The sequence below is a fragment of the Dermacentor andersoni genome, chromosome 1, assembly GCF_023375885.2.
Source record: "Dermacentor andersoni chromosome 1, qqDerAnde1_hic_scaffold, whole genome shotgun sequence".
Taxonomy (NCBI): domain Eukaryota; kingdom Metazoa; phylum Arthropoda; class Arachnida; order Ixodida; family Ixodidae; genus Dermacentor; species Dermacentor andersoni.
In genome coordinates, this window is record NC_092814.1 from 37,041,238 (window position 1) to 37,054,172 (window position 12,935).

Here is a 12,935-nt window from a genome sequence, read left to right on the forward strand (position 1 = left end):
TCACGCAGAGTTCCGGTCCACTCCGCCGATTTTGGCAGAGCAGCTTTTTCTGCTCCACGGAGTGACTCCCGCTCTGAATCCCCTCCGACTCTCTCATTGGAACGCCTTACTCCCGCCCTCACTCTGCCATCGGAACAAACTTGCTCCGACTCCGCCATTGGAATTCAACATTAGAGCCAAGCAGTGACGCCTCTACCTCGTCTATAGTGAAAGGAATATCGTACTCGCAAACATTGAGTCGTGGGTCTACAGGTAATGCTGATGCTTCCGGAGGCTGGGACAAAAATACTTTTCCCGCTTGCAGCGCCAACTCGTCAGGGGAAACGTTCAACTTCAGTGTCGTACTAAGTGCTGGCGGATTCGGCCGCTTTCGGCAGTTTACTGCCCAGCTCACAGATTGCTGACTTTGGTTGATAAGACACCACCAGTAAGAGTACACTGTAAAGAATTTTGCGTGGCAGTTTGAAGACCTCGAATGTAATAAGAACTGCGCCTTTGTTGCGCATAGGACAGGCGCTGTCTTGCACGAGTAACAAGCGAGGTTGGCCATGAGGTCTTCACTGGTGAGTCCATTGACGATATCAATCACGCCACGGATCTGACCGCGATGAATAGTCTCGTAAGCTTGAATTGGTATTTCATTGTCACAGGCTTGAAGAGTTTTCATTGCAACTAGAGGGCCTCTTATGTGTGAATGTGACATGTCAACAGCAAACCGATTGCTGGCTTCCAGTGGTCACACTTGAAATCCAGCATGAAAATGAATTTTTCGCTATTGAAGCACGCAAAAGAGGCGCAGGTATTGTATTGAGTACCTGCGCCTCTTTCAGAGGAAGTTCAGCGGACACTAATTTGATTATCACAATATCTTTAACTGATATGGAATCAAATGCCCGGTTTTGTCTTTTCGGTGGACAGTATGCCACCCGTCCTCATCGTTAGAGGGGAGTGTACCGCGACGGGTCCTGTAATTATTGCAGCGACTTGCACAGGCTACCTGGTCATGGTCATGCAGATGGATATGTTTGTTTGCCTGTCGAGTGTTAATTTGAGCTGTCCGGGAGGCACTTACCCCTACCTTCGGTCTTTTAACAGCTGCAGATGAATGAGAACTCGATCCTACCTCAAAGACGTTTTATGGTGCTTACGGTGCCATGTTTATGGCGCTGAGGACGGAGAAGGGGTCGGAGATCGGTATTGGCGGAATCTCTTGTGATGACACGTCTTTGAGGCTGGTATCAGCGGCGGAAATACCTGGAACAGATTCCGCGTCCGCCATGTAGGCGTCAGCGGTGGGCGTATTCCCGAAAAATTCGGGGCAGAAACAACGATATTTCGGGAGTAATACGAACTTGCGTCAGACCGGTGCGCCTCCCCCCCCCATTTTTCTACTTTCTTTCTTTTGAGACTGCGCTACGATCAGGATCAGCCCAAATTATAAGGCTGCACTATCTCTGGGGTCAGCCTATGTTTGTTATTGAGTAAAGCCATGCTTCCGGTTCCGGTTATAGGCGCGCGCAGTTTGAACGAGCGCATATGGGTCTCCTTCCGGTCTTTTTTCGCTAATTGCGCATTAATACTGTCGTGTACATAGCTTCACGCTAACTTAGTGCGTCTTTTTCGTTCCAAGTTTCATTATGACGTCTTTTTCGTTGTACTACGTGGACTATAAAGCCCCAAATTGTCTAAATTACGACACAAACCCCAAATCGAACTGAACTAGCCAAAGAAGACATTGTCCTCAAAACGAGAGGTTTTCTTTTGCGTACCGCGGGCGCATGCTCACAAGCAAAATAAGCACTCTGCCTCGAGCCTGTAAACGATGCAGACGCATATCAGAGTGCATTATCAGAGAGTCTGGCAGGTGGTGACGAGTTATGATTACGGTTCCCAGTTAGAGGAATCCTAATTAGAATTCATAAAATAACAGCTCAGATTAAAGATGTACACCAGCAGAGATAGAGAGAGAAAACATTTATTCTTAATGAGATGGGGTGTCTTGCTCGTAGGTTGGAGCCCTTAGTTGCGTGCGTGCGTGTCCGTGTGCGTGTGCGCGTGCGTGTGTGTGTGTGTGTGTGTGTGTGTGTGTGTGTGTGTGTGTGTGTGTGTGTGTGTGTGTGTGTGTGTGTGTGTGTGTGTGTGTGTGTGTGTGTGTGTGTGTGTGTGTGTGTGTGTGTGTGTGTGTGTGTGTGTGTGTGTGTGTGTGTGTGTGTGTGTGTGTGTGTGTGTGTGTGTCTGTTTAGCATTAAAATTAAGCCACTCGGGCGAAATGATCCCTGCACATTTTGTACTACTTGGTGCTCAGGACAGAACAAAATTCAATGCCATGCGCTTGGTCGTGTATTGATAACACAGCGATGACAACTGCGTGTATTTGAAGTAGGTCAAATACTGCACCTCTGCCCCTTAATCCACCTGAAAGCTTCCTGTTTTACTGATTCTTCTGAGCGCCTTGAGAAACGGAAGCGGTGCATTTAGATTAGCGTGAATGAGAGTAGCCGCTCCGATATGTACACGTTTCTATTGTCGATCTGCCTGATTATACAGGCACTTGCTGCGTTCTATACCTCGCCATACACTTTGATGAAATTAGTTTTTGAAGATAATATACCGATACGGTTGCGAGCGTTCGCCAATCGAACGTGTTTAGTAAAGCTGCAAACCATGCAGGGTTAAATCTAATTCGAATCGATTTTGCAAACAACAACAAAAAACATCGATTTGGGAAGCACAACGTGATCTTTGTTAAGCTCACCACGCTGTAAAGCATTAGAAGCACAATATGAACACTGATAGCGTGAAGACAACCGTCGCTCCATCATGGTCACAGAGAGCAACCGCCGTATATATACAGCCAATTTAGGCCGCCTACTTGTATTTCTTTTAATAATAATGCACAACCTAGAAAGCCATTTTTGAAGAAACTTTCCTGGCTTCGAAGTCGGTAAAATATCGCCAAATGTTCTGTCATGTCGCTAAAAAAGCTTGCCGGTCACCAAATAGAAACATTTGTCGGTAAACAGACAAGAAAAGTGGTAAATCTATCGACAAAATTGCTAAAATGGCCAACACTTGTCACAGGCCTCACCTAGCATGGTACAAGTGCCGCCTGCAGTGCACAAATAGGCAGCAACACGAATAATGCCTGCATTCCCATGAAACGAAGAGCGCACAAAACCGCCACCGGAAATGTAATACACCGGAAAAGAATAATGTGCAGACAGAGAGAAATATAGAAATAAATAACACTCAGCGGATCCAACTCCAATGTGGGAATCGATGTTAAGCGAAGCTCTTTTTATTGCGCAGATGTTAGAACAAATGGTATGCAAACGTAACGCTAACGACGGAAATAGTTGTACGAAATGACGCAAATGGAAAGTCCTTTCACGCACAGTTAAAGCCAATCACTCATATGCAATGTCTATTCGATATGTTCCCGATCGCGGAAATGTAACATAATGACGCAAATATTTCGATGCATGTGCCAATGCCCGCCACGAGTCGTTGTTTGCAGCGTGACGAAGGCCTCCTTGTTACGATCGACGCTTCTTTCGGGTCTGCGTCTCTTCCACACTGAATGATGGATATCCCAGACATGGGTGCGTACCCACAACCGGGTTTCGCCAGAAAGCGCCCCCTATAACAACAAGAAAAGATAGGGAGTGGAATAGTAGTAATAGTAATAACGCGAATGTTAAAGCTAGAAATTATTGACTATATTATTATTTTACAGGAATATTTACGGAAGAATAGAGGAATAGCAAAAACGTGTTGATTAACAGTCAATATACCATAGGAAAAAAGTAGTTAGAAAGTGGAGAAAGGAGAAATCATAAGAGAGAGAGAGAGAGAGAGAGAGAGAGACCAATCCGCGCTTTGCTCCAATTTTCTTCGCTCTAGTCCTTACTCCATACTCGGCTGATTCTGTTGCCGACTAATTCACTTCTCTGCAGACGAGCGCTCGTCACTCAATGCACGCTCCGGTCCAATTTCCTGTAAGACAGGAGTGACGACAGTAAGCGCAAGGGACGTGGCATTACTTCACTGAAGGCATGAACTACGTCACCCACTCAGACCGATGCATGGCGAATTGTAATTTCTCTGTTGGAGTACATGCGCGAGGGTGGCTTGACGGACAGGTTATGATCGTGTTCTAGTTATTTCTTTATATTTCTATGATCTCCACCACTGGCTCTCACCCTTGTTTAGGCCATCGAGCCGCCTTTGCTAAAAAGTTTATTCTCCATTTTTTTTTCTACTTCCGTCACAGTTAATTTTCGCCTCTCTGTATAGATCAACACACCTCGTTCAGTGCACGCCCTGGTCCCATTTCGCCCACTTCACTTCTTTCTCCACATTCGGCTGATTCTATTTTCGACTTCTTTTTTTTTTTCACTTCTCCGTAGTCGCCTTTTTTTTTGTTGCCGGTTTCTTCTTTTCTTGACTAGTGTTCTGCATGCCCATTCGGGAGCATACCTATGCCCATTCTGCGGTATTGGGGAAGATTGGGCACACACTAAGCGGGCACATGCAGTTGCTGATGCTCAGTGGCACAACCCAGTGAACCAAATTGATCTCTACTCGGCAAGATAAGAGTGAACAGCCAGCACCCGCAAAGTCGGGGGATGTGGCAAACAGAGCGTTGCTTTAAATGTAGCATGTGCTAGTGACGTAAACCTTACGCGGTCTCTTGCCTCCTATATGGAAGAAGACAGGGAAGGAACATCGCTAGCGAAGGAGTGGCTAAATTAAAGAAAATCAAGTAAGTCAAAGAATCGTCTAAATATAATGCGCTATTCTATTAAGAGGTCAGAGTGCTTTAAATATACCTATGAGCCAACATCATACGCTGAGGTTTTATGCAGAAATTTACGCTTTTTTTTTACACAAAACAGAGGTGCGCTTACTAGAATAACGTTGTCGGCCGGCCTGCAGAGGTTATATTAGCCCGCTTGGTGGCACTTCTATAGGAGCGAATACAACCTCCACACATATATCCGGCCGAGATGCCGACCGACCCAGCAGCCGACAGCAGCGGCCACTGCCAAACCAAAGAGCTTCGGCTAAGAAAGGTTGCGGAAAGTCTTATCGCCCAACATAAAAGTCTGAGTCTAGAGTTTGCCTGTCTCAAGCACGACATAACCTAGAGAACAGCATTGTAACCTGACCCGCCGCGGTGGCTTAGTGGCTATGGCGCTGCGCTACTAAGCACGAGGTCGCGGTATCAAATCCTGGCCGCGGCGGTCGCATTTCAATGGGGGCGAAATGCAAAGGTGCCCGTGTCCCGTGCCTTGGGGGCACGGGACACGGGCACCTTCCAATTATTCCGGAGTCACCCACTACGGCGTGCCTCATAATCAAATCGTGGTTTTGGCACGTAAAACCCCAGAATGCAAAACATTGTAACCTGCCTTGGAAATATGTTTGGAGACTTTATCTCTCGGAGGCGAAAAAATTATACTGATGAAATGTAGTTTCAGACCATTAAAACAAGGGTAACAATTTTACGAGGAAGTGTTGAGTAGGCGAGTGTATGTGTGTTTGTGCTTGTGGAGCGGGTGGCCGTTCAGGAGAGTAAGAGCGGCTTTTCGGAAATATACAATGCACTGCTGCAGAAAAGAAAAAGCAAAAAAAAGCAAAAAAGAGGAGGAAATGAATACGCGTCCGTCTAGGGGCTTTTCCCCATAAACTCTCAAAGGAAGCTGGATCGGTCTTGTCACACTTCGGCGCCTCATCCCAATTCAAGAGCATTCCGCCTATTCAGTCCAAGCTACTTAGTCCAAACCAACCTTACACATACGTTTAGGCACACGCATGCGGCCGGTCAGAATTAACAAAGAGTCCCGTGTGTTCTTCCGGAATAGCGACGTGATTGCTCGCAAGAGCGCGAAATGAAGAGTTTTCCCTTGCTATGCATTTTTGAAGAAGACAGCAAGGAAAGGGTCGTGGCAGGGGAGAAACAAGCGAGTCTGCCGCACACGTCAGGTGGTGACGCGCAATATACGTCTCGTTTGCGACACATCTTCTCTGAGAGGTGCGCAGGAAGCCGCGGCGCTTGATGCACTGAAACAGAACGGGGCAGTGCAGTGGCGGCGACGGGCGCCAAGGCACACGCGCGCCCCGAGAGATGCGTATCCCGGCCAAAAGCGGTTTCAGCACTCAGAAACTGTTAGCTCCGTATTTGCATCTGTCTGCTCCAAGTTGTTCTGGCCGGCCTCCAAGAACGTTTGGCACGCTTCGCTCCTAAAACTACGTCAATTTGCGCTGTGCCGGACACATTGCGAAAGCCTACTGAATTGGGGTACCAGTTTCTATTAAGCCCGGTTCAACCGTGGCCCTGCTAGCCAAGACTTAATCCTGCAACACCGTTATCTGTGTGTTCGCTCCACCCAATAACGTGCGTCTCGTTTGTGGTACAGCCTGCTCGCTTTCGCTTGGTTGATTTGCGGCTAATGGGGAAAAATATTATCAAAACTGCGATGCACACTGCATGCATGAATGAGACAGAAGCGTGTGTTTGGTATTTCGCTCGTTGCTAATCTTATCGACGACGTTGCGGTTCGGAATATGAAGCAATCAAAAATGAAAATATATTTTGCCTGATAGATATGTCTGCTCATGCTTTTTTTTCTTCGAATTCGTGCTTAACTGCCACTTTGCGTTCTCCACTATTTGTATCTTACTTATTCTTTTTCGTGGCTTTGGGTGTGCGTTAATTATTTCATCAGTGATAAAGCCTTTGTTTATAAAGTAGTGCATATGGGAGCAGCCCGAAGCGAGTGCTTCCAACCTCGCCACTTGATCCCTCAGTTAATCTTAGTTAAACTTAACCGGCATCTATATTTTACGAATAATGCGGGAAGTTGCTATATTACGATGAATTACTAGGGTTGGTTTAACGTTTGTTGTCCTTGTATGCTTAATTTCTCTGTCCAGTGTCTACTGAGTCGAACGGCTCCTGTTCACAGCGTATAGCGTTGAATGACCTCTACCGGCATGGATCATGCCGTGTTTCGGTGCCGAGTGTACAGTGCATTCGAAGCAGCGAATTTCATTTCATTTATTATTAATACTGTTAGCCCATCTTTGGGCCGTTACAGGGTGGAAAATATTTGTTGCAATGCAGTAAATGCATTGGCAATCACAGCCTTGCAGACATGCAAATAAAAAATAAAGTTAGCGCACACAACCTGCGGTTCACAACAAAATACAAATGCGGTAGCAGAAGCACACACAGCAACATTCATATTTTCAAGTAGGTGAAATGTGCTAGAAACGAGCTGTCGTGGTTAATTTGGTAGGTCAAAGTAAAGGTGTATTGATTTTTCAAACAAACTGACAGAGTCTGTTTGCGTTATGTGCTGTGGCAACGAGTTCCATTCTTCAATTGTTCGTGGGAAGAATGAGTACTTGAATGTGTTGATCCGAGCTTGGAGGGTTGTAAGTTGTTCGTTGTGACTGCTTCTTAATGTTCGGGCCGAGCGCTTCGTTAAGTACAGTCCGGTGTTTATGTTAAAGAAGTTACCCCGCAAAAGATAGAGGAACTTAAGTCGAGCAACTCTTCGCCGCTCTAGCAGTTGGGGTAATTTAAGTTCTGACAACATCCCCGAGACTGAATCCGTGGACTTATATCTAGACAGAATAAATCTAGCCGCCCTTCTTTGTACTTTTTCAATCCTTGCTATCTGGTTTTTTGTGTAGGGGTCCCACACGATACAGCCATATTCCAAAGTTGGTCTCACAAGTGTCAAATAGGCGGTTAGTTTCACTGTAGTGGTTGCCTGCCCAAGTTTCCGGCGTAAAGTCCACATTTTTCTCTCGGCTGCACTACATAAGCTATGAATGTGCCTATTAATTGCCTTACAAGTTTGTAGGCACGTGTGCATGTATTTAAAGGATCCTGTCGCTTGGGCCCTTCATGCTTCGTGTTTGATATGCTTGACGAGCCCTTTTAGTAGCTTTTATCGCGTATAAAGGGTACTAGGAAACGCAAGCCACGTTAGGTATACAAGGCGCCTCAGTAAGTTAATAAACTTGCACAAAAAGAGCAGTGTCATAATTAGTTCAGATGGTTCTTAACAAACACAGCGCTAACCAAGTTTCTCTTTGTTTGCTACCCCAGAATCGGGAAGCAGAAATATTTCGAGTATTATGTTGTAAATTCCGGTAGGCATAGGGAGGCTCGTGGATTTGGTACTTAGCAAAGTTGTTGAATATGTGAGCTATGCTAGAGAAAGCAACTACCTCCACGGCTGGCAGCGCTCACTACCGGCGTTGCTCTCGTCCCACCTGCCTTCTGAGCCCCAAGTGCTCTCGGGCTTTCCTCTCTGAATGTTTATCCTGTAATTAGTGCCAGCAGCCAGCCCAGTTTCCGTCGAATCTCAGACACATGACGTCCATATAAATGACTGCATATGACTAGCTATTTGGCTGAAGGTTATTTACTTTCTGGTCATATTATTAGCAGCAACTAAGTTACGACGTAAGAAAATATGTTGCTGGCAGTGCCTGGCACCGAGAAACACAAACATTGATGCCCTGTGAAATCCGGTCTCGTACTTCTTCGCGAACCCTGATTATTCGTTTTTATATATACTTGTTCCCGAGTGCTACTAGGTAGCACGACTATTATAATGTTGCATGCATTCGGGGACCATTACGTGATAATTTAAGTAAACAGAACAGCAGCTCTGCCAGTTCAGTGCATTGCTGACTACAGTCTAAAAGTCAATACTGTTTGGAAAAAGACTAACAGTAGCCTGAGACAGAGGCGAAACGGAAACGGACGAGGACAGGATTTCGGGACAGAAGTTCACACATGATACATAATACGCTGCCTTAATCTTTATAGGTATTTTTTACAAAATGGCATGGTCATATCGTACCATTTGTTCTTGCGTAGTACACAGAAACATTTTTTTTTCTCTGGCCTGTGACGTGCATGCATGCACGCGCAGTGTGTGGGCGAGGGGAGAAGGTGTGTGGGAGGGTGAGTGTATAAAAACTTAATGAAATTATTGAGTTTTTACGCCCCAAAACCACGATCTGATTTTGAGGCACGCCGAAGTAGGGGACTCCGGATTATTTTCGACCACCTAGGGTTCTGTAACGTGCACCCAATGTAGGTGGCACATTTGTTTTCCATTTCGCCCCCATCTAAATGCGGCCTCTTCGGCCGGGATTTCATCCCGCGACCTCTTGCTTAGCAGCGCAGCGCCATCGCCATTAACTCACCACGGCGGGTAAACGTTGGCAGTATGTGTCTTAGGATGTAGAGCTTTACAGTGGTGTTTGCACACATGCTACTTATAATGCATCCAGTTTCTTTAATTAGCAGTGAGTGCAGTGAATGCAAAAATTATAAAAGCGGCACCGTCGCGGACGCCAAAGACTGCTCTCGTTATCTTGCTACCGAAGTGAGCGTGGAAGGGCAAAGAGATACACCTGTGTTTTGCCAGAGGCCCAAACTCCGCACGCAGTTTCCCCGCCCCCGCATCGAATCGGCGGCGACCGAAAATGCGCTCTTGAGGGGGTGCCGTTGCGCGGGCCTAAAATCTTAATGACCTGCGATGAACTCTGGCGTAGTGTGCTCGGCAGTTTACTACAACGCCTCTCTCCCGCATCACTTCAGTGCGCCCTCGACGGGAAGCCACCGCAGGTGCATGTGAGGCGGCCGCGCTCCGCGATTGGTGCAGCCGCGGCCCACGTGATAGGCCCGGGCCCAATAGAGATGGACCCGGGCGCGGAACGCGCGGGGAGTTGAACAACGTCGGGTTGGGGCACCGGTGCTGAATCAGTCCGACGACAGCCCGCAAACCGGCGAACGAAGGTCCCGGCGCTCCGAGGTGTCCCGTCTCTCGCCTTCGACTTCGTTGCGCTTCATCCCGAGAAGCGGTGAGCGGGCAGCACGCTCCTCTGCCTTCCTCTTCTTTGCCGCCTCCTCAACTTGGGCGCTCCCGCCGCGCGCCGCGCGCGCGCGCGCCAAGTGTGAGGAGGTTTTTTTGGTTCAGTTTTCCCCGTTTCCTATTCGTTGATTGAGCGAAAGAATATCCACAGCAATATCAGTAGTGCACGCCGATTAATACAATGGAACTTGTTGTGTAATTAAAAAAAGAATGTAATGAAACAGGCGTCTTAAAAGGCGCCACTAAGATACCTTATCGATAGAAAGAGAAGAAGATAAAAGCGTGAACTCACGTACGAATAACTGTTTCTAAATTCTGGACCAAGAAGTACGGTGTTATACTGGAGCGGGAACATCGACACCACCTTTGCTAGGAAATGTTCTTTCGAGAATTTGCTCTGCGGGATTATCTGAGGCTTTGCATTATTATTATTCGCCCCCTCCACATAATTTTGTTTTTGTTTTTGGCACTGTTCTTTGACGTGTTGTTCACAAGGAAGAAAAATATTTTCTTGCGTATTCCGAGAACTTGCTCTATTACGAAGTCGAGAACTATTGCGAAATGCGACGCCTCGCGAACCGAGTGCAGGCATCGGAAAGGCGATTTGTTTGTTGCATTTTGCTTATTTTGCCCAGTGGTGTAATCGTATTCTGCACACTTCGCCGAGTTGTATAAGCCGCCTATGTTACGTACTTATCTTTGAAGACCGCTGGAGGCGTTACGCCGACAAGAAATGCCAGATTTTTGTTGATGTTTCACAACGTAAGAAAAAAAGAAGAAGAATGCAAGATTAAGTTCCCAGCAGGAACTCTTACCGAGTACGTCGGTGATGCACGTAGCCTGAGTAGACTAGGCTAAAGTATATTCTTAAAACGAAATAACAATAAAACTGTTGTCTCACTGAGCGTTGTCAAAAAAAAAAAAAAAAGACGATTTGGACGAGATCTGGATACACTGGAACAAAGCTGATAAAGAGTGAAATAAAAGCCTTCTTGAGTTTTCTCTATCTCGGGTCAGCGGCTGGTTACAGAGCTTTGAAGAGAAGAACGTGGGCCAGTAGAAACGCGTGATCTGCCGCTACGAAGGAACGTGCTCTTAAATCACCCAAAGCAGGCGCATTTCCAGCAAGCAGCCGATGCACTTTTATTATACTGAGATGTAAGAGAGAGAGAGAGAGAAAGCGAGAAATAAGGATGTCCACAAATATACAGATGGCCATCAAGGCGCGTTTTGCGAAGCTTATGTAAGGCCTAGTCGATGGACAACAGCTAAAAACGAGGAAGAAAAGGGAGCACGGCCTTGCACAAATAATATTAGTGAAACTCGACAAAGGCGGATTAAGCGTATACTAGATTTGCCTCGCTGTGTGTTTTCTGCCGTTTTGACTGGCCTTTGCCGCGTATTCCTAATCTAAAAAAAAAATGACGCGTCCTTTTACAATAAAACAAGAATACCCCGCATTAATGACTGCATACTAATATGGTGCCCTCGTAAAATCAAGCGAAAGTAGAAGACGGGAGAAAGGCAGCTTCTAAGAGCGTGGGCGAATCACACGCCCACTGAACGCGCAAAGTTCTAGAGGTGGTAAGCTTGATGTCAGAGACCGCATAACTGCATTACACGACGCTCTACAATCGAATGACATTTATGAACTAAAGCCAAAGCTGGAAGCAAGGAAACTTTTCTTTATGATACTGTGTTACTGTCTCAAATTGCTGGCTTCCGTGAGGGTCCCTGTGTGCTCTAAAGAAAGGCACTACAAAGTGGTCTATTGATTCGCCCGTGGAACGAGCGACTCTTCCCAGAATAGATTAGGTGAACGTGAGGGATTGATGACATTTGTGCGTTACTAGGAGAGACAGAGAAAAAAATGTTTAACAGAGATAGGAGAACTTAAAGTAGAGGTAGTGGAATACAAAACAACGGACGCAAAAGAAAAGCAACAACTTTACTGATTCTGACCCCTTGTCCGAGCTTTCAGATCAATGGATGTTCAAGCTCTTATTGTATATCATACCGTGAAAGAGACGCGAACACGAGTAGCCCTTTACGATGTTTAATTTTGTGTGGCAAAGCTCACAAGAACAGGCTGGCTAAGTGCACAAGAGTAAGCCATTTATCAAGCGCCGTTTCTGTATGGCCTTTCCTGCCAGACAAGAAGATGTGTGAATGACCTCCTAAGGACGCATCGGAACAGCGCCGACAAGCAAGACAGTGGCTTTCGTGGTCTACGTTGTATAGCTTGTGGGCTTGATTCGATTACACTTCGATTGCAGCATTATTGCCGGGACGAACTGAGAAAAGAGAGCGGAGCCAGCTTGTCTGAGCTCTCTATTACACTGTTTATGAAAGGACTTCAATGTTATTTAGAGCGCACGGTTTGCCTGCGCATACGCTGATAATCCTGTATAAATGTATGCGAAGACGACGAAAATAAAACAGCTGAAAATCAGCGTAACTTGTGGTCTGTCTCTTCTTGGGGGCCTCTTTTTACCTATAGCTCAGCCTTCAATTGGGAAATGCAATATAGAAGATAGGCGATAGCTGCACGCCTAGCATGCGACTATGTTTGATGAAGTAGAGAAAACACAGTGCACGTGAAACACACTAACACATGAAGCCAAGGCATCTTGCATAGTATAATTGTGTGCTCTTTCTCGTATATGGGAGCGTTATAGTAGAAGCTCCTTAGTAGGCGCGCATCGCCATGTTCCAAGGGTATCCCGAAAATTAAAGGCACATGTCGTTACCTACTTTAAAGGGTTCCTAAAGGTACTCCTCAAGGTTCTCAAACGCGTAAAAATTTTAGGCATATGGTCCAGGTCCTGTTAACCGACGTGTGTCACGACGGCGGCGTACTAGGTAGTTGAGTGTTAAAGAAAAGAATGTTGCTTACGAAAGAAATTTTCTGACGAACGCGACATGGTGGTGAAAGTCATATTGGGTCAAAACAATTATCAGGCCGCTATCGTCACTCCACGTCACACTACTACGCAGCGAGCGCTGTGCAAGAGGTGACACAAGTGC

General features: G+C 46.3%; 1 protein-coding gene across 2 annotated transcripts in view; it reads left to right on the forward strand.

Annotated features, from left to right (window-relative positions):
* The first annotated feature begins 9,784 nt into the window (after positions 1 to 9,784).
* LOC126545287 (U-scoloptoxin(11)-Sm5a-like) overlaps positions 9,785 to 12,935 on the forward strand; it is a 211,381-nt gene continuing 208,230 nt past the window's right edge. For both annotated transcript variants that reach the window (XM_050193084.3, XM_050193087.3), the window contains exon 1: positions 9,785 to 9,897. The gene's annotated coding sequence lies outside the window, so the exon portion shown is untranslated. The remainder of the gene's footprint in view (positions 9,898 to 12,935) is intronic.